This window comes from Dromiciops gliroides, chromosome 1 (assembly GCF_019393635.1).
Source record: "Dromiciops gliroides isolate mDroGli1 chromosome 1, mDroGli1.pri, whole genome shotgun sequence".
NCBI lineage: Eukaryota > Metazoa > Chordata > Mammalia > Microbiotheria > Microbiotheriidae > Dromiciops > Dromiciops gliroides.
Window position 1 is genome coordinate 367,459,976 of NC_057861.1, and position 23,922 is coordinate 367,483,897.

Here is a 23,922-nt window from a genome sequence, read left to right on the forward strand (position 1 = left end):
TTTATATAAATGTTTTCTAATCTTTTGGTTCTACACAGATACATGGAAAAATATCTCCCTTTTTGCCAGCATACAATGTCTGATATCACAGTAGGATATTTCATTGAAATAATGAGAAAACTAAATAACACTTTAAACGAGTGGTCATTCATCTTAAATTCACAGATGTTATTGGCAAGAGGCATTTATATAATCTCAAATATACAATTTCCTCTAATGAATGGCATTTCAAAAATACTTTTTATGTTATAGACTCCTTTGGCAATCTTTTGAAAGCTTTTGTTCTTTTCTCAGAAATTTGTTTTGAAATGCATAAAATAAAATACAAAGGAAGCAAAGCCTATTCAAATGTTGCTAACAGATGATAGATAGATAGATGTAGATAGACAGATAAATAGATATTAGCATTGAATATAATATAAAAGCACAATTAACTGCAAACAAGTTTGTTGTTTTTGTAGTTTATCATTCCAAATGCATCATGAAGGGATACCTTGACTTGTTGGTGATTTGATCTAAGTGGAGTTATACAAATAGTCAGAATAATTCTTTCTTCTAGAATCATAGGTGCTCAGTGTCAAGACAAAAGTCAAGAGGACCAATGGCAACTCAGATTGTTATGGATGAACTTGCTTTGCCTATTGGAATAAATTGTTTTCATCCTCCCATTCTAATGAAATAAGTGGTCATATGCTTGGGGTTCCTTCTAACTCATCAATGGGTTGAAAGCTTGACAGTTGCCTTCTACTTAATTTATGCCATCTGCCAAGGTGGGTTTGCCATAACTCTACTAAAAGTGAATTAATGGGGCAGTTAGGTGGCTCAGTGGATAAAGCACCAACCCTGGATTCAGGAGGACCTGAGTTTAAATCTGGCCTTAGACACTTGACACTTTCCAGCTTTGTGATCTTAGCTATGTAAGTCACTTAACCCCCATTGCCCCTCCAAAAAAAGAAAGGAAGGAAGGAAGGAAGGAAGGAAGGAAGGAAGGAAGGAAGGAAGGAAGGAAGGAAGGAAGGAAGGAAGGAAGGAAGGAAGAAAAGTGCATTATTGTGGTTATATTTTCATAAATGCTCTGTCTTCCCAACATGCAATATGCTTTACCATCTTGATTTAGAAACAGCATCTCCTCCTCTTTCCCACCAATAACTAAGACTAAACTCCTGTTTAGCATCTCTTATAGGTGAGCTGTTGCCTTATCTTGCCAGAATCAAGTTGCCATACCATAAACTAACCCTTTCCCACTCCCTTTATTTATTGTCTTACTCTATTCGAGTATAAACTCCTTGATGGGAGTGTTTGTGTTTCTTTCTTTCCATGGCTCTCACCCAACTCTCAGCTGTAGTTACAAGAAGCTGCAGCATGCACAGGTTAAGAACTCATTTGACTAGTTCCTCTAGTGGGAATTTATGTAAATCATATCTTTGATTCTCTCTGTTAGTCATCAAGTCTGCTCCCAATATCAAAAGGATTGCTTCACTACTTTAATTTCACAATCATTTTGTTTTTTGTTTTTGTTTTGTTTTTTTTTTAGTTTAGTCTCTCTAGTAATATGAGGAAAAAGCTCAATGGCATCATTTTAATATAATTCAATCTCTAGAGTTGATCTGTTGTCATACTTGAATTACATGTTCTAATGTTCTCTCATCATCCTGGTCACCTCTTCAGAAGATACTTCTTCTCTCTCTCTCTCATATATATATGTGTGTGTGTATGTATATATATGCATATGTATAATGTGTATGTGTATATATAGGCATACATACATGTATGTATATTTGTACTTATACATATATATTATATATATGTATATGTGTGTATGTGCATATATATGTATATGTTCATTATTTTCTTAAATGATAGAATGAAATATATCAAATAACATGTCATAAGACTAAAAGAGATTTGAATGGGAAAATAGTAACTTTTGGGGGGCTATCATGTGTAAAGATTGGAATGATGCCACCTCTTGGAGACTTACTGTAGCAAAGCTCCGCCATCAGGGGAAGGCCTCTGAGGGCAAGCAATGTGGTCAAGGTCCTTAGCTTCAGGAAGTGACGTTTTCTCGTGGGTACTGACTATCAAGGCTACAGCCAATCAACTTGAGGAGCCTCCCATTTCTGGGAGGGGGACACAAAGTAGGAAGCAGATGCTGGTAGAGGGGTTCTGTCTCTTTCGGTTCCTGACCTCGCCATGGTGGGTCGCATGATAGGGTCTCTTAGAAATAGATTTGTACCTTTCTCTCTGATCCTAATGCTCTTTAATTCTTTAATAAATGCTTAAACATTTAAATACTCTTGCTAAAGCTTATAATTTATTGGCGACCACTCATTAGATTTTAGATAGTTTAGCTAGAATTTTAGCCCTTACACATGCCAAAATTTAACTGATTTTGAGATTAATGTCTACTCAGCCACTGGTGAAGCTGATTTTGTGAACCTAAATGTAGAAGTTTACAATTATTACTCTCTATCACTTTTTCCTTTACAAAATATTAAATGACTTGATCCAATCTATTCTTTCTCTGAACACTTTAAATTATACTCCTCCCACACATACATTGGAAGCAGATTGATGGCTCAGTGTATAAAAGGCTGGGACTTGAATACCTGAGTTCAAATCTAGCCTCAAAAAATTACTAGTTATGCGACCTTGGACAAGTTGCTTAACCATTGTTTATCTAGGAGGCAGTAGATAGAGCATTGGATCTAAAGTCAGGAAGACCTAAAATTCTGGCCCCAGGCATTCACTACCTGTTACTTAACCTCTTTTTGCCTTAATGCACTAGAGAAAACACTGGCAAACTACTCCAGAATCTTTGCCAAGAAAACCGAATGGACAGTCTTGTTGATAGGTTCATGAAGAGTTGGACATGACAAAAACAATAATCCCCAAAGTTGAAAGTGGGGGTAAGTCTATAAATTAATTTTTTGTCTTTTATCATTCATCTACACGAGGAGTTATTTTCTACCAGTGTTATCATCAGGTCTATTCCAACCATTACGTATTCCTGAAGTGGGAGTCAGATAAAAAATAGAAATTCCCTGTACTATTTACTTCCATTTTGGGAAGATGAAAGTATTAGTAAAATAAGTCACAAATTTATTGACATTCTTCTTTTAGACAAGAATAATTTCAAACAATATTGTGCATAATAAAAGGCCCCAAATGATAAAATAGGTATTGTTTATGGTATTTTTTTTAAATCAGAACTCTGTTAATGAGTAAGAAATAAGGGCAGTTAAGAATCAGGAATTTAATGTAATGCCCAACCAAGAGCAAAGGTTTAATACATGAGAGAAAAAAATACATTTATATTTGGAATGGGCCATAAAAATCATTATTTTATAGATCATGAAATTGAAACCCAGATAAATTTTGAGTTAGTTATTTTAGTAAAATTTAGAACTGAATCACGAATTGGAGCCAGGTCTTCTGATTCTAAATCTTGGGTTCTTTCTATTACTCCACACTGCTATAGCCAAAGAGAAAGTATGGATGGGATTCTTACTTATGTGAAATAAGGTTGGGAAGGGATGGTAGTATAGCCACCATGGACTTAGATCTTATGACTTATTTGTCATTTGTTTGGTCAAAGTTAGATCAATATTTATTAAAAATCAGATTTATTTATTAGTTTTTCATGTGTGTGTGTGTGTGTGTGTGTGTGTGTGATTCCATGAAAACCATATCAGGTCAAAGTCAAGAACCTAATAATTTATGACATCCAGGAAATTGAATGTAGTGGCTGCCAAATGTGTAAATGTGTAGTATAGTCTTTAGAGCATATACTTAGAAATATGAAGACAAGGGTTTGAGTCCTATATGATTCTGGGAAAATAATTTACTGTCTCTTGGTTTAATTTCTTAACAATAAAATGACGGGATTGCATATAATGACAGCTAAGGTTTTTTAAAGAATATAAACAAAGAAGTTCAAAAACCAGTGAAAGAGAAACTGTTTGACACTGTGAGAGCAAAACAAGCACTATGGACCTAAGCCCATGCCCTTCCATTCACATTTCCAGTTGGAATATCTATTATCCTCCAATTTTCCAGAAGTCTTTCATCATTCTCTCCCCACAACCCCTTAACATGATTAAAAATCAGTTGTGAAATCAAGGCTCCTCAGATCTTTCCCTCAAATGGCTGGTCCTAATAGACACAAATAAGAACCAAATAAAAACCAAACCTAAACAACAACAACAACAACAACAACAACAACAACAACAACAAAACACTACTTTAGGGCCATTCACAAGGGTACTTGATTTCATCAGCAGACCTATTTCTGTCATTCCATCTGAATGGCTTTTGTTATATAAGTATGTCTCTTCAATAAAGTTGACTTTTGATCTGAACTATTTGTTTCCTTAAACTGGGCAAGTTTTATTCCAAACCTTCTTGAGTTTTCATCAAGGCAGTGTTTTTTGTTTTTTTGTTTGTTTTTATTGTTGTTTTTTGTTTGATTTTATTTGTTTATTTTTATTTTTATTTTTTGTCTTTTTGGCAGGTCTCCATATATGATTTGGAGACTTTATAAATTTTTTTCTCTTCTAAGAATGTAAGTAATATTCACCATGAGAATTTCAAGGGGCTCTCAAAATACCCATTTTATCTTCTGGTAAAGAAATTTTGACTTTCTTACCAAATGAACAAAAGCCAAGGAAATCAATCAATCAATTAATCAATCAATTTCTCTTTCTCTCTCAGTATGTTTACAGAATGGGGTGGTGGTATTCATGTTAACTGATGAAGGGTCAGATACCTAAATGCATCAAATATTTATATCTACTTGTATATATGTATGTATATATGTGTATGTGTATATACATACATATTCAGGACATTTTTTAAAATTCAGAACAATTTAAATTCAGTACATATATATATATGATGGAGAAAATATTAATAATTCTGATTAAACTTAACAGCGGGTCATGAGTACATTTATATTTCAGAAAGCCAATCATTCATCACTTTTCCCAGCATGCTCCTGGTTTCATTCCCTTCCCCATTAACTTTAACATCATTTTCTCTTGTTGGAGCAGAAAGAGAAATGTCTAATTAGAGGATCTGCATTCAAATTCCACATCTTCTACTTAATACCTTCATTTCCTTGAAAGAGTCACTTAATTTTGCTGGACCTCAATTTCCTCAACTGGAAAATGACAAGGTTCAACTTGATGAACTCTGATGTCCTTTCTAGCTCTATGATCTCATTTGTGTTTAAAATAAAATTTACCTAAAATATCTGAAATACAAATGAATTTGTAGATATATAGATATGTATTGTCAGATGACTGGATAAAAGTGAAGTCTAAGTTTTTACATTCTAATCAGACTTTGTTAAAGCTACATGCAAATATCATGAGTTCATCTTCATTTTCTAGCTCTGTAAAGTGGAATAAATACTGTCTTTGGACCTAGAATACTGCTACTTGCATCTTGTTTGATTTTATCCAATTCATTTATAGTCACTGAACCACCATTTCTTCCTGTGTCAAGTTGAAATAAAACGTGTGATATCTACCCCATATTGTTAATCACAGCATATTTAGTACAGAAATATTGGGAAGGTAAGTTTCAGTTGAGAAATGAATAACATTCAATGAGATTATATGAGTAGAAATATCTAAGAAAAGATATGTGAGCACTGTTTTCTTCTAGTATGTGAAGCTGATTAACAAATTAAAGAGGGCTCTGCTTTCATAGTCTCTAATACTTTAATAATCATTGATGAAAATTGTTTTATTCACTTCTGAATTCATTAATCCATTAAAATATTGTGAGTCTCATGTGAGCAAAGGCATAAGCCAAGATTTAGAGGAGATAGAAAGTTAAATATGATGTATACCTACTCTTATGAAGCCTGTAACCTACAAGAAAAGACATGCACAATTACCTGTAAACTCCCAGAGAGCAAGAACTATATCTATTTTGTTCTAACATGGGAACAACACAGTGCCTTGTTCATAAAACTTACCTAATCAGTTTTAATGGATCTTTAATAAGCAACTCGTTCAACTTTCATTGAACTAAATAAATACATGTGAAATATGAATCAGGTTCACAAGGGGAAAAAACACACTAAATAGAGAAAGAACATAAGGATCAGGATAGATTTTCTGGAGAAAGTGGCATTTAAGCCTATCCTAAAAATGTTGCTTCAGAGAAGAGATGTTCAGAAAAAATATTCCAGGTATAAAGTATAAGGTGAATAAAAAAGAAAGGAAGGAAACACTGTGCTATGTCACAGAAGGTGGCTGGCTAATGGTAACTAGTATGTTAGAGGAATTTTAGGAGACTTAAAAAAAAAAGTTGTTTACTTTTAGTAGTTTATTCTGTAGAGTAATAAAGAAAATTATCTAAGGATTAAATGAGCCTAGGTCTCACTTAAGTAAATAGAATCTTGTAGGCAGATAAGAAATAAAGGAATTGAGTGAATATAAGTGAGCCTGGGGATGGAAAAGATGCCATAAATGGGAAGCCCATTCTCTTCTTTCCATGGTACGTAGAATCACCACAGGACACAACCATATTCTCCAAAATTAAGTGGCAGCAGTTCCCATAGAAAATGTGATAAGGAAGATAATGGCGTTGGGAAGGAAGAAAATAATAGTAAATGCTAAGGTGAAAAGTCTCTGAACTAATCCTGGCTGGTATGAATGCCTTATTGAATAACTGTTTCACATCATCAATAACATTAGAATGCATATCATGGATTAGATGTCTATGTCTTCTGAATAGAGCTTATCCCTTGGAAAGGGTAAGGTACCTGTGAGATCAATACTTTACGAGTTTAATTGGCATATCTTGATTCCTTGGCTCTCTATTGTCTTGCTGACTTTGTTTCATAGTTTTTCAGTAATTAGACTAATGATTTAAACAATTTGTTGTTTCAACTAGAAATTAGACTTCTTCTGGTCTATTCTATCTTATAACAATTAACTAATTCCTATTAAAACTGAGCCATTTAAATGCTCTTTCTTGCTGACTAAAACTGAAAACATATTAAAAGTGCATTTGGGGGGGTATTGAAAATTTGAAGGACTATATCTAAGATTATTCACATATCTATAGATGTATTGTTTTTGTTACTAATGTGAAAGAACAACATCCCATGTACAACAATTATTGTACCAAAGGCAGTTTTTCTCGTAGCCCTTGACTTCAGTGCTTTATTAATATAGAATAAGATGCTGGATATGGAGTCTATAGATCTGAATTCGAATCTGACTCATATTTACTCGTTATGAAACAGTGGACAAGTCACTTACCTCTGTATGCCTAAATGAGCTGGTCTACAAAATGGAGATAATAATACTGGCAGTAAGTACCTTACAAGGTTGTTATGAGGCTTAAACAACATAATGTATGAGAAGTATTTAGTAGTGATTAAAGTATTTTTTAAGTGACAGGTACTATGCTTATTCTGTAGATCTCTGAAAAATTCAGTCTGTCAATCAGCATTTCTTAAGCACTTTCCAGGTATGAAGTGTAACACTAAACTTCAGAAAATACAAAAAAGGAGAGGGGAAACAGACCTTACCCAGAAATGGTATACATTCTAATCAGGAAAATACCATATAAATGGTTGCATATAATATACATGCAGAATAGTTGATGGTTTTGTGAAATGAGTATGCAATGGAAGACTGGCTAATGAGGGTCCAGTTTCCATTAACATATCAGGGAAAGTAACAAAGGATCATCTAGATGAATTCCAATGTTGCCCTTAGCTATATGTTATTGCTTTGAGGTCAGAAACATTGAGATTCATGGAGGAAGTTTCCCATACAAAATGATGGGGAAAAAAAAGAGAATAGAGTTTGGTTCTATGGCAAGAAAACCCTCACATGTATAACACTTTAAATATTGCATAGTACTTTCATTTAACCTCCTAATACTCTAGGAAACTCACTAAGGAAGATACAGGGGAGATGTTAGCAGAAATTGTTTCCTTGTGTGGGTATTCCCTATACCTACTGAGTCATAGGTACAATCCATATTTTCTATAAAAATAAGTGATATGGGGGGCAGCTAGGTGGCGTAGTGGATAAAACACAGGCCTTGGATTCAGGAGTACCGGAGTTCAAATCCAGCCTCAGACACATGACACTTAACTAGCTGTGTGACCCTGGGCAAGTCACTTAACCCTCATTGCCCTGCAAAAATTAAAAAAAAAACAAACAAATAAAAAATAAGTGATATGACTCACATTTTACAGCATTTAAAAGTAAGTAAGGGGTCAACTAGGTGGCACAGTGGATAAAGCACCAGCCCAGTCAGGAGGACCTAACTTCAAATCCAGGCTCAAACACTTGACACTTACTAGCTGTGTGACTCTGGGCAAGTCACTTAATCCTCATTGCCCCACCAAAAAATGTAAATAAAATACTTTCCTCTCTCTCTTCCCCCTTCCCTCTCCCTCTCCCCCCACACTCTTTCTCCTTTACTCCCCCTTTCTGTCACTCTCTCATACACAAATACACATACCTATATACCTGTGTATATGGTCATGTAAATTGTATTTTCCCTAATTGTACAATCATCATATTATTGATATAAATCTGGAAGGGTCCCGAAATCTCATCTAGTTAACAATAATATTTAGGTTTAAAAATGAAGAGGCATTAATGACCTCAGAGGACACCTAATCCAAGTTCTTCATATTAATCATAAAGAAAATGAACCCAAGAATGAAATGGGACTTACCTAAGATCATATCATTAGGGGTAGAGATAGAATAGGATTTTGTCACTGGGAAACAGCAAACAAGAGTACTGCATTCGTACAAGAAACCTCTTCGGCAGACAGCATGGCATCTGAAACACAAGATAATATATTTGGAGCTCTAAGTGATATTAGAGACTACATTGTCTTATACCTTTATTTTAAAGATTAGAAAGCTATAGCCATGTGGGCAACTTGATAAAGGTCATAGCTAATAAGATAGCAAAACTGGCAGTAAAACCTCAGCATAATGCCTTCTAATCTAGTTTTCTTTTTATCATGCTATGCCACCTTGTAATAAAAGAAACCTAGCAAGAAGTTGACCATCATTCGCTGGCATATGCCAGAACAACTCTTCCTTTCATTTGGAGTACATCATCTTATTTGGCCTTACCTTTGTCCAGCTTTCGCCAGGGGTATAAGCCATGTTAAGACTGAGCTGAGGAAAAGAAGAAAAAGATTCTTTGAGAGTTTTAAAAACTTTGCCATGTGGATGTTTTGTTGGGTTTCCTTTTGTTCCCTTCCTTCCAACTGACCTTGGCTTGAAGATTAAATCTTCCACACTTAGTTTTCCTACATCTCCACAAAACTGAGACAATCTAATTAGGAAATAGCCCACTTATCTTAGTATTCTATTTATTTAGAGGTTTCTATGAGGTGAAGTATTTCTTTAATTATATATGAAGCCTCCTTTCCAGGATAGGGATTGAAGGTAGGTGGTAGGTGAATTCACATTAAAAAATCCTCTGAAAATTGATTATGCAGGTTCAGAATTCAGCTTTGTCTCATTCACGATTAGACAAGTGAGAGTTGACTCCCCTCCATGATTTTAAATGTCAAATATATTTTTATTAAACCTAAGGACATAGAAGGGAACAATCAAGCTGATACTACTTAACCAAAAATTAGAAAACATTGAGTATGATTCACCTCCCTCTCCCCCACCATGGGAGGACAGTAACTTAGTACAAATCCTGTCAGGGTCTCTTATTACTTATGTTCCTTAACATAGATAATACACTTAATTTTTCTGGATTTTAGTTTCCTCATTTATTAAATAAGGTGGTTGGAGCAGAGTATCTGGACTAATATTTCCATCAGATCTAAGATGTTTGATAGCAGAGGATGTTTACTAAAAATCATTGATAATATGAACTTCAATGTAAACAAATCTTTATGGGAATTCTAAAAGAATCTTCATGGTAAAATGATACTTGAGTGTTAGGAATAGAAGTTCAATTCTCCTCTGTAGTAAATATGTAGGTTTTGTATCCAAAAGAATGTTAGGGAAGGACTAAGGACCTGAAATACCTCCTTAGACTTCACTCACTTTCCTACCCTCCCCCCTTCCCTCCTTTACTATCTCTTTGCCTTCTTTCCTCTCTCTCTCCCTTTTCCTTTGCTTTTCTTCTTTCCCCTCCCTCCTTACTTTGGCTTGATACTCTTTCCTGTCCCCTCCTCACATGGTTGCTCACAGCTTGGCCCTTATAACACTGGGAGAAAGGGAATTATCACACTGTCAAGTTGAAAACTGTACAATTAAACCCAGGAGGGCTGAGACCTTAAGCATTATTTATTGTTGCTTCCTCCATTATCTAATACTCATTTGATTGCCCCAGAAAAAGAAAACTGTTTTCCTTATATCAGATAATTGTTACTAGAATCCTGTATTTACAGAAAAGAAAAAGGAGAGCTTCTACTTCAAATTCTTGATAAAATAAAGAAGCAGATTCAAAAAGCAATATAAATCTACCAATGTCACATATGCAATGGGTCAGGGTTTTAAAAGGGAATGTGCTAGGGGGCAGCTAGGTGGCACAGTGGATAGAGCACCAGCCCTGGAGTCAGGAGTACCTGAGTTCAAATCTGGCCTCAGACACTTAACACTTACTAGCTGTGTGACCCTGGCCAAGTCACTTAACCCCAATTGCCTCACTTAAAAAAAAAATTAAAAGGGAATGTGCTGGTAAATGTTTATTACCTAGGTCTCCAAAAAGTGTTAATGCAAGACACACTTTTAAGTTTTACCTGCATTGTTGACCTTTTCCCCATTAATTTCTTAAGTCCAGACAACAAATTAAACAATAAATTTATCTCCGATTTGTAGCATGTGACTTTTTCCATGAAGTAATAATTCACACTAAAAATTTAACAATAGGCTCTCACAATCTGGTTCCAGTAGCATACAACATATGTCATTTTAACTGACACTTTTTAAAAATTCTAAATACAATAGGTTTTCTACTGTACTGACTTAAAGGTCTGATACTTGTTATATTAGAGATGAGTGACTCTCTGAAAAAAGACACACTAATAAGAGTTAAAATTATGTCCACTTGCTCTCTTGCCCAATTAGTGCCCATGGCTAATGCCCTTATCAATATGTAAAAACTTTCATAATTGTTTTTAAAAACATCTACAACACACAAAGATACACAGGTCTGTGCATGTATTTATATGTATGCCATAAATATATGATAAATAAAATAAATATATGTATATGCATACAATTCATTCATTTTAATATCAAAGATGTTTATGTTAAACTTTTAATTTCAATATCAAGGAGTTTAAAATTAATCAAACATATTAATATTTAAATTTGTGCTTCCTTTCTCCTGGTCTGCCAGCCATTATTTTAGTTAATATTTTGAGATATTTGTTAATAAAATCCTTTAAGTGATAAAACAAATGTCTTGTTCCATCCTTTATATTAGCATGACCAAAGCTTTCTTTTATAATATGTTGGGTTTCTCAGTCCACAATGATACTTTTGCCTTGAAGTAATAGGAATAACCAAACCAGCAGAATAAAGCTTCATGTGCAATTGAAGAGCTTCATCTTCAGAGTTATAATTCTGAAGGCTTCAGACTTAGAGAAAGATGGAAGAGAATGTTAAATAGCAATGAGTAAAAACTAAGTATTTAAGTAATAAGAAATTCTGCCTATAAATTTCATTCTTTCAAATGTTGCTGCCAAAATTATATTTTATAAAACTCCTTATTAAGGGGAACAATATACTTTGTGAGAGGGATTATTTCAACCGCATACATATAACTGCAGGATAAATGCAATTGATAAATATATGCATCATATATACAGATAAATATATTGTATTTAATATAGATGCACATAAATGCATACCTGTATTCAGACACATATATGTATACATTCATGTATTGTGCATATATAATTATGCCTATACCTGTACCCATACAAATATTGCATGGGTGCACACACATATATACACATATGTGTATATATATGCATATGTGCATGCATGTATATATTTGTGTTTGTGTGTATGTATGTGTATATATGAATATATGTGTTTATGTATGTCTTTGTGTGTATATGTATGTGTGTATACATACACACATACACAACTGAGAGGCAATGTTTTTATAGAAGTGTCATATACTGAATCCATTATAGCCTAACAAATCTTTGGATATTAACCCAGAATACAAACAAATTCAAAGTCTCTAATAATCAAAAAAAGGGCCTGAAATACCTCCTTAGACTTCACTCTTTGACACCTTTGACATACCACTGTTTACCTACCAAATTGACAAAAATAGCTAAAATACAAAATTCAGAAGTTTTAAAGAAGTAGAAGGACTATTATATCGGTAGTAGAATTATAGATGATTGAAAACCTATTAGAGAATAATCTGTTCAAGTACAATGAGTATTAATACTTACACTTGAAGCTAGAAACCATAGTTATTGGAATTACATCTTAATGGTATTTTTTAAAAGGTGGGGGGGCTACAAATCTAAATATACTTAGAGCCAATTGATTTATCATTTTAAAATGAATATTTTGGGGGGCAGATGGGTGGCGCAGTGGATAGAGCACCAGCCCTGGAGTCAGGAGTACCTGAGTTCAAATGCGGCCTCAGACACATAACACTTATGAGCTGTGTGACCCTGGGCAAGTCACTTAACCCCAATTGCCTCACTAAAAAAAAAAAAATTAAAAATGAATATTTTTTATATTCAGTGGCTAGGGGAATGGCTGATTAAAAATATAACAGTGCATTTTAATTGCTAATAAGATACAAAAATATGCGAGAGTTTGAGGTAGTAGAGTAAGCAAATTTAAAAGAACAGTACATATTTTGATTACATTCATTAAACATCGATGATAAAGTTTTATAAATATATAGAGTGGACAGACTAGAAGAAATAAAATTATTCTTTTTTGATAAACATTTCCTATTCATTTTTCTAAACAAGATATAAATCATTTTCATTTTAAGTTTTAATTTGCTAATTTGTTTCAGTTTTTTCTTATTTGTTTGCTTTAAAACAAAACCTTTGAAATTATATAAACATAAATTAAAGTTTTCAGTACTTTCAAATTTCTTCTATGTTTTCAGAAATAGAAAGTAATGGATCTCAGTTTTTTAAAAATGTATCAATGACCTTTAAAGTGAGATAGATTTTAGCTGGCTTCTATTTTATCCAGCAACCACAAAGGACCTCTATCCAATTAATTCACATTAGTGACTTATTGCCATGTGCTTGGGAAGAATAGGTAACTTAGAATTTAAGATAAGGCAATTTTGTGCCTCTGAATCATTCTAGTGAATTATTTTTTTCCTTCCTTGCCTAGTAATACTCTATTTGGGTTCTTGCACTTGTGTAAAACATTTAAGAAAGGAGAAAACCTGGGATTTCTCTGTCTCTGTTTTTGTGTCTCTCTCTCACATTGTTATACTCAAAATCAAACAATCAAAACTGGAAAAGGCATGTGTCTAGACATAAATTATTATATTTACACGATTTTATCAGTAAATGCTAATATTGAGCTCAATGATTTGTGGTGGAACAAAGGACCCAAGGTCTGGTAGTTACCTAAGTTTCTTTCTCAGTTGTAGTTGATAAGTACCAGTTAGGAAAGATGAAAGTGAAGCAAAAAATCATCATTTGGCTGGTCCAGCAGACTTTAAAATGGAAGAAATCTGCCCAAAGCATCTTCACTGGGGAAAGGAGGTTTTATACAAAGCTTTCAGGAGAGACTAGATGGCAGAGAGAATCAAGGAAGTTTCCTGAGCTCTCCCGAGTTTCCCTCAAAAACAACATTAAATCAAGCCTTTGAATGGATTCTGAAATAACAAAAACTACAAAAACACAGAGAGACACAATTTTCCAACTTGAGATAATTTAGAAGACTTCAAGAAAGGTCAGTCTTACTTGGGCAAATGGGGAGCACAGAACAGTTCAGTGCAGCATAGTGCAGAAGGGGTTGAGAAAAGTCAACAAGAGGCTCTTGGCCACCACACAGCATCTGAATCCCCTTGGTCATGCCTCCGCAGGCTGGTGGCACAGCAGGCCAGTTGTGATATACACCAGCACCAGCTGAGAGGACAAACTGTCAGCTAGAGAACCACACTCAAAACAGGTGTGCCTTTGGCAATCCATCCCAGCACAGGTCAAAGGTTAGGACTGTGAGGAATCCACAAGCCACAGAGGCACCAGTGTAGAACTCCAGTGACCCAGCACCTATCCACTAGAACAAGTAGTTTATAACAGTGGCCCCTATGTCTCAGAAGGAGAACTCAACTTTAAAGGTTCTTTTAAAAATATATGAACCACCATATGTGTAAAAAACAGAAAAGGGTCTTTACAACTGAAAGCTTCTGTGTTGACAGGGAAGACCAAAAGACAAATTCAGATAAAGACAATACCCTCAAAATTCCTACATATAAAGCTTCAAAGTGGAACATGAATTGGTCTCAAGATCAGAAAGCCTTCCTGGAAGACCTCAAAAATATATTTTTTTAAATCAAATGAAAGAGGTAGAAGCAAAAATGAGTAAATAAATGAGAGAAACAAAAGTTACAAAAGAAAATAGGAAAAAAGAATCAATATCTTGGAAAAGGAAACAGAAAAATTGACTGAAGAAAACAATTCCTTAAAAAATACAAGTGGCCATATGGGGAAAAAAATTGGTCAAATGGAAAAGGAGGTGAAAAAACTTACTAAATAAAATAATGACATCAAAACTCAAATTGGGCAGATAGAAGCTAATAACTCCATGAGACACCAGGAATCAGTCAAACACAATCAAAAGAATAAAAAAAAAATAGAAGAAAATGTGAAATGCCTCATTGGAAGGACAACTGATCTGGAAAATAGATACAAGAGAGATAATTTTTAAAATTTTGGACTAGCTGAAAACCATGATCAGGAAAAGAGTCTAGACACCATATTCCAGGAAATTATCAAGGAGAACTGTCCTGATGTTGTAGAATCAGAGGATAAAATAGTCATTAAAAGAAGTCATTGGGGGCAGGTAGGTGTCAGAGTGGATAAAGCACTGGCCCTGGATTGAGGAGAAACTGTTAAAATCCAGACTTGGACACTTGACACTTACTAGCTGTGTGACCCTGGGCAAGTCACGCAACCCTCATTGCCCCACAAAAACAAAACAAAAACAAAACAAAAAAAGAAGCCATTGATAATTTCCTGAATAGGCGTTAGGATTCCAACCAAGAATCAACTACCAAGCAACACTGTTCATTATCTTTCAGGGAAAAAGATGGACATTCAATGAAATAGGAGACTTCCAAGGTTTCCTGAAGAAAAGACCAGAACTGAGCAGAAAATTTGATCTTCAAATACAAGACTCAAGAGAAGAATAAAAAGTAAACAGGGAAAAAAGTTATTCAATAAGTTTAAACTGTTTATATCCCTATGAGGGAAGTTAATACTTTCAACTCATTAGATCAGTAAATCTATTAGAGCATGGTTACTAAATGGACTTTAATGCGATGATATAAAGAAACTTAAGGGGCAGAATAAAAGGAGAATAGGGGGAGGAGATTGGAGGGGGGATAGAATGGGGTGAAATTACATCATATGAAGAGGCACAAAAAGCCAATTACAATACAGGGAAAGAAGGGAGGAATGAGCATTGTTTCAAAATTAATTTAATCAGATTTCGTTTAAAGAGGGAATAACATATACACATATTTGGATAAAGAAACTTACCTCACTCTTTTTTTTTTTGTAGGGCAATGAGGGTTAAATGACTTGCCCAAGGTCACACAGCTAGTAAGTGTCAAGTGTCTGAGGCTGGATTTAAACTCAGATACTGCTGAATCCAAGGCCAGTGCTTTATACACTGCCCCACCTAGCCTCCCACCTCACTCTTTTGTATCTTTCTTCTTTCTTTTATTTTCTTATATAGAATTTGATTTTCCCAAATTACATGTAAAAACAAATTTTAACAATGATTTTTTTTTGCAGGGCAACAAGGGTTAAGTGACTTGCCCAGGGTCACACAGCTAGTAAGTGTTAAGTGTCTAAGGCTGGATTTGAATTCAGGTCCTCCTGAATCTAGGGCCAGTGGTTTATCTACTGCACCACATAGCTGCCCCTGGAATAAACTTCTTGTGTTTGTGCGTTTGTGTGTGTGTAGGGCAATTGGGGTTAAGTGACTTGCCCAGGATCACACAGCTAGTAAGTGTTAAGTGTCTGAAGCCAGATTTTAACTCAGGTCCTCCTGACTCCAGGGCAGGTGCTCTATCCACTGCACCACCTAGCTGCCCCTTAACATTGATTTTTAAAACTTTATGTTCCAAATTCTCTTCCTCCCTCCCTCCCCACACAGCCCCTTGAGAACTCAAGCAATTAAATATAAGTTATACATATGTAGTAATGCAAAACATTTCCATGGATGTTGCTAGGTGGCACAGTGGATAAAGCACCAGCTGTGGATTCAGGAAGACCTGAATTCAAATCCAGCCTCAGACACTTGAGACTTATTAGCTGTGTGAATGTGGCCAAGTCACTTAACCCTCATTGCCCCACCAAAAATCAAAGAAAAAAAAAGGAAAAAGGAAAAAGAAAAATATTTCCACATTAGTCAGGCTGTGAAAGAAAACAGACAAAAAAATAAAAACTTTAGAAAAAGGAACGAACAAAGAAATTCTGCTTCAATCTGTATCCAGATACCATTAGTTCTTTCTCTGCAGATGACTGCATTTATCCTAAGTCCTTCAGAATTTTCTTGGATCATTGTAGTGCTGAAAATAACTAAGTCATTCACAGCAGATCAACTTACTATATTGTTGTCATTTTGTATACATTGTATTTCACTTTTCATCAGCTCATGTAAGACTTTCTAGGTTTGTCTGATAACATCCTGTTCATCACTTTTGTTTATTGTATACTTTATTTGTATAGTATGCTAAAGAGAGATTTCCTTAAAATAAACACATTATGTTGATCATTGCAACAACAAAAATAGATAACATTTATATAGTACCTTAAATCTGACCACTAATTTTCTTCACAATAGCCTAGCAAAGTAAGTAGCATATTTTATCATTATCATCATCATTTTGATCCTCCTCCTCCTCATCATCATCTTACATTGCTCTTGCCTCTGCTTCATTTTTTTAAAAGTTACTATTTCTTTGTTTCCTTGTATCCTTGTATCCTTTTCCCTCCACATATTCTAGTTTATATCTTTTTTCACCCTTCACCTCCTCAAAAGTATTTTGCTTCTAATTGCCCCTTCCCTCAATCTGCCTTCTTTCATGCCTCCCCTCTTAGCCACTTCCCCTCCTACTTTCCTGCAGGGTAAGATAGATGACTATACCCTATTGAGTGGGTATGTTATGCCCTCTTTGAGCCAATTCTAACAAGAGTAATGCTCACTCACCCCCCAGAACCCTCACCATCTTCCCCTCCACTGCATAAGCTTTTTCTTGATTCCTTTATGTGAGATATTTTTACCCCATCCCACCTCTTCCTTTCCCTTTCTCCCAGTACATTCCACTCACCACTTAATTTTATTTTTTTAAATATATCATCCCTTCATATTCAAATTAAACCTGTGCTCTGTACCTAAATATACTCCATTCAGCTGTCCTAATAATGAGAAAGGTCCTATGAGTTAAAAGTATCATTTTCTTATATTGGAATGTAAACAGTTTAACCATTTTAATATATCTCATGATTTATTTTTCCTGTTTACCTTTTTATGTTTCTCTAGGGTCTTATATTTCAAAGTCAAATTTTCTCTTGATCTCAGTCAGGTCTTTTCATCACAAATTCTTGTAAGTCCTCTCTTTCACTGAATTCCTATTTTTCCCCTGAAAGTTTATACATAGTTTTGCTGGGTAGGTAGTTCTTGGTTGTAATCCCAGTTCCTTTGCCTTCCTGGAATATTATATCCCAAGCCCTCTGATCCTTTAGTGGAAAAGCTTCTAGATCTTGGGTTATCTTTATTGTGCCTTCACCATACTTGAATTGTTAATTTTTGGTTGCCTGCAATATTTTCTCCTTGACCTGGGGATTCTGGAATTTGCCTATAATATTCCTGGAAGTTTTTATTTTGGTATCTCTTTCAGGAAATGATTGGCAGATTTTTTCAATTTCTATTTTACCTTCTGTTTCTAGACTATCAGGGCAAAATTCCCTGACAATTTCTTGGAAGATGATGTCTAAGCTCTTTTTTGATCACGGCTTTCAGGTAGTCCAACAATTTAAAATATTTTTTTCATGGAACTATTTTCTAAGTCAGCTGTTTTTCAAAGGAGATATTTCACATTGCCCTCTAATTTTTCATTCTTTTGGTTTTGCTTTCTTATGTCTTAATTTCTCATGAAGTCATTAGCTTCTATTGTTCAATCCTCATTTTTAAGCAATTATATTCTTCAGAGAGCTTTTGCACCTCCTTTTCCATGTGACCAATTTGGCTTTTTAAGCTGTTAACTGTTTTTTTGTCCCTGAAACTCCTGTATCACTCTCATTTCTCTTTCCATTTTTTCCTCTATCTCTCTTACCTTATCTTCAAAGTTCTTTATGAGCACTTCTGTGGCCTAAGACCAATTCATAATTTTATTGGGAGCTTAGACTTTGTTATATTCCTCTGAGGGTGTATTTTGATCTTTCTTGTTAAAAAAGAAACTCTCTAGGATCAGCCTCTTTTTAAATTTGCTAATATCACAAGCCTATTTTTTTACTTTTAACTCCTTCCTAAGGTGGGGCACTACTTCCATGGTACATTGTCCCAAATTTCAGGGAATCCCATGTGGTACGATTTCAGGAGAGGCATGTTCCCCACTTTCATGGCCTATGCTCTGGTCTGTAAGCAATCACAGACCTGCTTACCTTTTGACCCAGAAGAGAATCCTGTTCCATTGTCACTGCAAGTTGTCTTGCCTGTGCCTCTCCCGCACTGGGATGCCACTCAAGAATAAAGTCTGGATCCTAACTCAGACAAAAAAACAGAGCCCCACCTCAGCACCAGCGGAGAGCCCCATAATCTCTCCCTGGCCAACTGCTTGACCCCCTCATTGTCAGCTGATTTCCAGAAGCAGCACCTGCTTCTGGACTGCCTGGGACTGTAGCTGTGCTGCACAGCATGAGGCTGAGCTTCCCTCTCACCCTGGTACAACAGATCTTTCCTGCTGACCTTCTACACTGTATTTGGGTGGAAAATTATCTCACCCCATCATTTTGTGGGTTCTGCTGCTCCAGAAATTTTCTTATGGGTTTATTTGAAGGTATTTGGAGGGTTCTGGGACGGAGCGCTGGGAAGTCACTGACTTTCCTCTGCTATCTTGGCTCTGCCCCACTGCTTGATTTTTAAGAAAGTAAAAGGGTTAAGGGGAAAGGGTGGTACTGACAAAATGGAGGGCAAAAGCAGGTTAGGAAAGGGGAAAGAAATGGAAGGGGGCTCATAAAAAGGAGGGCAGATTTGGAGAAGCAGGAATCCTAAGCAAAATATTGGTGAGGAAGAATAGGGTAAAAGAAGAAAAAAAAGTACCAAGGTACAAAATATGATGGAGGGAAATAGACAGTAATCATAACTATGAATGTGAATTGGATGAACTCTTCCATAAAATAGAAACGAATAGCACATTGGATTAAAAAACAGAGGCCTACCATATGTTGTTTACAAGAAACACATTTTGAGGTTCTACTCAGTGCAGCAACAGCCCTCTTTCCTGCAAAGCATTCAGCTATGACCCCTCCCCAGTAACCACGTTGAAGGAACCCCCAATAGGCATTAATTTCAGCACCACTTGCTCCTGTCTGAGAGTATTCCAACATGGGGAAGTGGAGATCATTGCTAATTACCAAGGAAACGGGACAACCCTAAGTTACGTGGCCTTCGCTGACACAGAATGTTTAGTTGGTGATGCTGCAAAGAATCAAGTTTCAATGAACCCCACCAACACAGTTTTGATGCCAAATATCTGATTGTTTGAAGATTTGATGATTCAGTTGTACAGTCAGACATGAAGCATTGGCCTTTCATGGTGGTAAATGATGTAAGCAGGCCTAACGTCCAAGTAGAATACAAAGGGGAGACAAAAAGTTTCTATCCAGAAGAAGTATCTTTATGGTCTTAACTAAGATGAAAGAAATTACAGAAGCTTACCTTGGAAGACAAATGCTGTGGTCACAGTACCAGCCTATTTCAACAATTTCCAACATCAGGCCACCAAAGATGCTGGAACAATCAATGGTCTAAATGTACTCAGAATCATCAATGAGCCAGCTGTTGCTGCTATTTCTTATGGCTTAAACAAAAAGGTTGATGCCTAGAGAAATGTATTGAACCTTGGCCTTGAAAGTGGTACTTTTGATGTCTCCATTCTTACCATTGAAGATGGCATCTTTGAGGTCAAGTCCACAGCTAGGGACCCTCACTTCGGTTGGGAGGACTTTGGCAACTGCATAGTCAACCATTTCAGTGCCAAGTTCAAGCACAAGCCCAAGAAGGACATCAGTGAGAACAAGAGGGCTGTTTGACATCTGTGTACTGCTTGTGAACATACATAAAAAAAGAAACACATTTGAAGCAGAGAAATACACACAGAGTAAAGGTAAAAGGTTGAAGCAGAATATATTATGTTTCAGCTGATGTTTAAAAAGCAGGGGTAGAAATCCTTACCTCAGACAAAGGAAAAGCATAAATAGATCTAATTAAAAGAGATGAGGATGGAAACTACATCTTGCAGAAAGGTATCATATATAATTAAGTGATATCATTAAGAAAAATATTTGCACCAAGTGGTATAGCATCCAAATTCTTAGAGAAGTTAAATGAGTTACAAGAGGAATTAGACAGTAATACTATACTAGTGGGGGATCTGAAACTTCCCCATTCAGAAATAGATAAATCTAATCACAAATTAAATAAGAAAGAAGTTAAAGAGATGAATAAAACTTTTAGAAAAGTTAGATATGGTAGATTTCTGGAGAAAATTGGTTGTGGATAGAAAAGAATATACCTTTTTCTCAGTGGTACATGGCACATACTAAAAAATTGACCATGTATTAGGGCACAAAAACCTAACAGTCAAATGTAGAATGGCAGAAATAGTTAATGCATCTTTCTCAGATCATGATACAATAAAAATTACATGTAATAAAGAGCCATGGAAAGATAGACTGAAAATTAATTGGAAACTAAATAATCTTATCCTAAAGAATGATTGGGTCAAACAACAAATGAAAGAAACAATCAATACCCCCATCCAAGAGAATGACAATAATGAGACAACATACCAAAATCTAGGGGATGCAGTCAAGGCAGTTCTTAGCAGAAATTTCATATCTCTAAATGCTTGCATGAATAAAAAAAGAGAAACAGGAGATCAATGAATTGGGCATGAAACTTAAATTGCTAGAAAAAGAAAAAAAATCCCTAATTAAAAACTAAATTAGAAATCCTGAAAATCAAAGTAAAGATTAAAAAAAATTGAAAGTAACAAAACTATAGAATCGATAAATGAAATTAAGAGCTGGTTTTATGAAAAAATCAATAAAACAAACAAAAGTTTGTTAAATTTGATTTTAAAAAATTAAAAAGAAAGTCAAATTACCAGTATCAAAAAGGAAAGGGCAAAAAAACAAAAAAAAAACAAAAACACACACAAAAAAGAGGGGGGGGTGCGCCTAGGTGTCGCAGTGGATAAAGTACCGGCCCTGGATTTAGGAGTACCTGAGTTCAAATCTGGCCTCAGATACTTGACATTTGCTAGCTGTGTGACCTTGGGCAAGTCACTTAACCCCCATTGCCCTTCCAAAAAAACAAAAACAAAAAAACGAAAGGAGTGAATTCTCCACCACTGAAAGGGAAATTAAAACAATAATTAGGAGTTTTTTGCTCAAATTTGACAATCTAAATGAAATGGATGCATATTAATAGAAATATAAACTTCCCAGATTAACAGAAGAGGAAATAAAATCCTTAAATAAGCCCATTTTAGAAAAAGAAATTGAACCATCCATCAATGAACTCCATAAGAAAAACGCTCTAGGGCCAAGGTGGAGAATATTATAATGAGACTGATAAATCAATTTATTTATACTATACATATTACTGTCTTTCCTTTCCTTATTTTAGAGATATCTTTCCACTACTCTGGTTCTCTCCCTGTGGTCATTTACAATATTTAAATAAAACTTGGGAAACTGAGTCACTGAGTCTTCTAATTCTTTTGGGACGACTCATGATCAATTTGACCCCAAATTCTATCCCATATCAATTTAAGGGTGGAAAAAGTCTTAAACAATTAAAGCAATACAAAATTGGAATGGCTTATCTCAAGAAATACTTAAATTAATTAAATTTAAAGTCTTCAAAAATAGATTTGATAATCATTAGTGTGCATTGTAGAATAGATTCTAGTTCAAGTAAAGGCTGAGCTAGATGACCTCTGAGTTCTCTTCCAAGTCTGAGATCCCATGAGAGTGAAATCAAGTTGGAAAAATAGCAAATTTACATATGGAGGGTTAGAACAATTCAGGGCATTATACCTTATGAGACATGACAAATTTAAGGTCAATAAGAAATGCTTCGAGGGGGCAGCTAGGCGGTGCAGTGGATAAAGCACCAGCCCTGGATTCAGGGGGACCTGAATTTAAATCCAGCCTCAGACACTTGATACTTACTAGCTGTGTGACCCTCATTGCTCTGCAAATAACAAACAAAACAAAGCAAAAAATAAAGAAATTCTCCAAGAGTTTGAAGAGCAAGATCCTTTCAGACTTCAGGCTGGAGTGGTTGAAAGAGGCTTCACAGAGGATAAGTATTAAAATCATAAAATAACTTCATAGAATATTGAATTTTTTGTCTGAGTTATCTAAATCGTATCTTTGACTATCATATTGCAAAAAATATATTGGGCATTTCCTGATGCCAATAAGATATGTGGATTTTTTTTTCCCTTCTCCAACACAAAATATATCTATCTTTATGAGAAATTAAACATTTTTCCTGGCACAACACCAAAGCTGTGTAGGAGAAAAATTCTCCATTGGGTGATCTAGTAAAGGAGGGGAATTTGTCAATTTCTGTGTAAAATTTCAGTATGTTTTCCTTTGAAGATTTATATCAACTCTTGCCTTCAATTTTAGGCTTGTAAATCAGGCTAGATATATAAGTCATTGTGCATTAAATAACTATGTATCTTCTCAATTTTATCATCTCACTATAGAGAGTGTATTAGGGACAATAGAAAGAATGCTGGACTTGGAATCATAACACATACCTTGTTTAACATGTGGCCCTGTACAGGATATTTAACCTCCCAATACTCACTTTTCTCATGTAGAAAATGAATGCTTATACTACATAACATCCAGGGTTCATTTCAGGACTCAAATATCTTAAGTAGATGCAAGCAGGATTTTTTTTCTCTAAAGCCACTACTGTTAATTTTTTATCAATGTCTTAAAAAATTCCCTATATAGAAACTCAACAACCATAATCCATCCTCTCAATCATAGGATAGATTTATAAAAGGTCTGGGTTTGAATGTGTGAGAAGGAGTTTGGTAAGTAATTAAAAGAAAGGAATTGTATAAATACTTAGACCAAATTAAGGCTAATAAGTACATTTACATAAATTACTTTTGCATATGTTATTCCCTACCTTTCCTCATAATTAATTTCTGTCACTTTTCCTTTTCACACTGATTTTATCTTCATTTACAGAAATCACTATTATCGTCTTCCATTTCATGTAAATGACAATTACCAAAACCACATGAGACTTGAAGTCAGTGTGACCTTAGTGACTACATTTACTTTGTTTGGGATTCAGTTTCACAATCTACAAAATACTCTTGGAACAGAAGATCCCTGAGTTACTGCCAAGAGATAATATTCTATGATCAAGTAAACATGTTCTTATAAAAAGTTTAC

The 23,922-nt window shown here is 35.0% G+C and overlaps 1 pseudogene; it reads left to right on the forward strand.

The window, feature by feature from the left end:
• LOC122749296 overlaps positions 1–20,550 on the forward strand; it is a 113,777-nt pseudogene extending 93,227 nt beyond the window's left edge.
• The last annotated feature ends 3,372 nt before the right edge of the window (positions 20,551–23,922 follow it).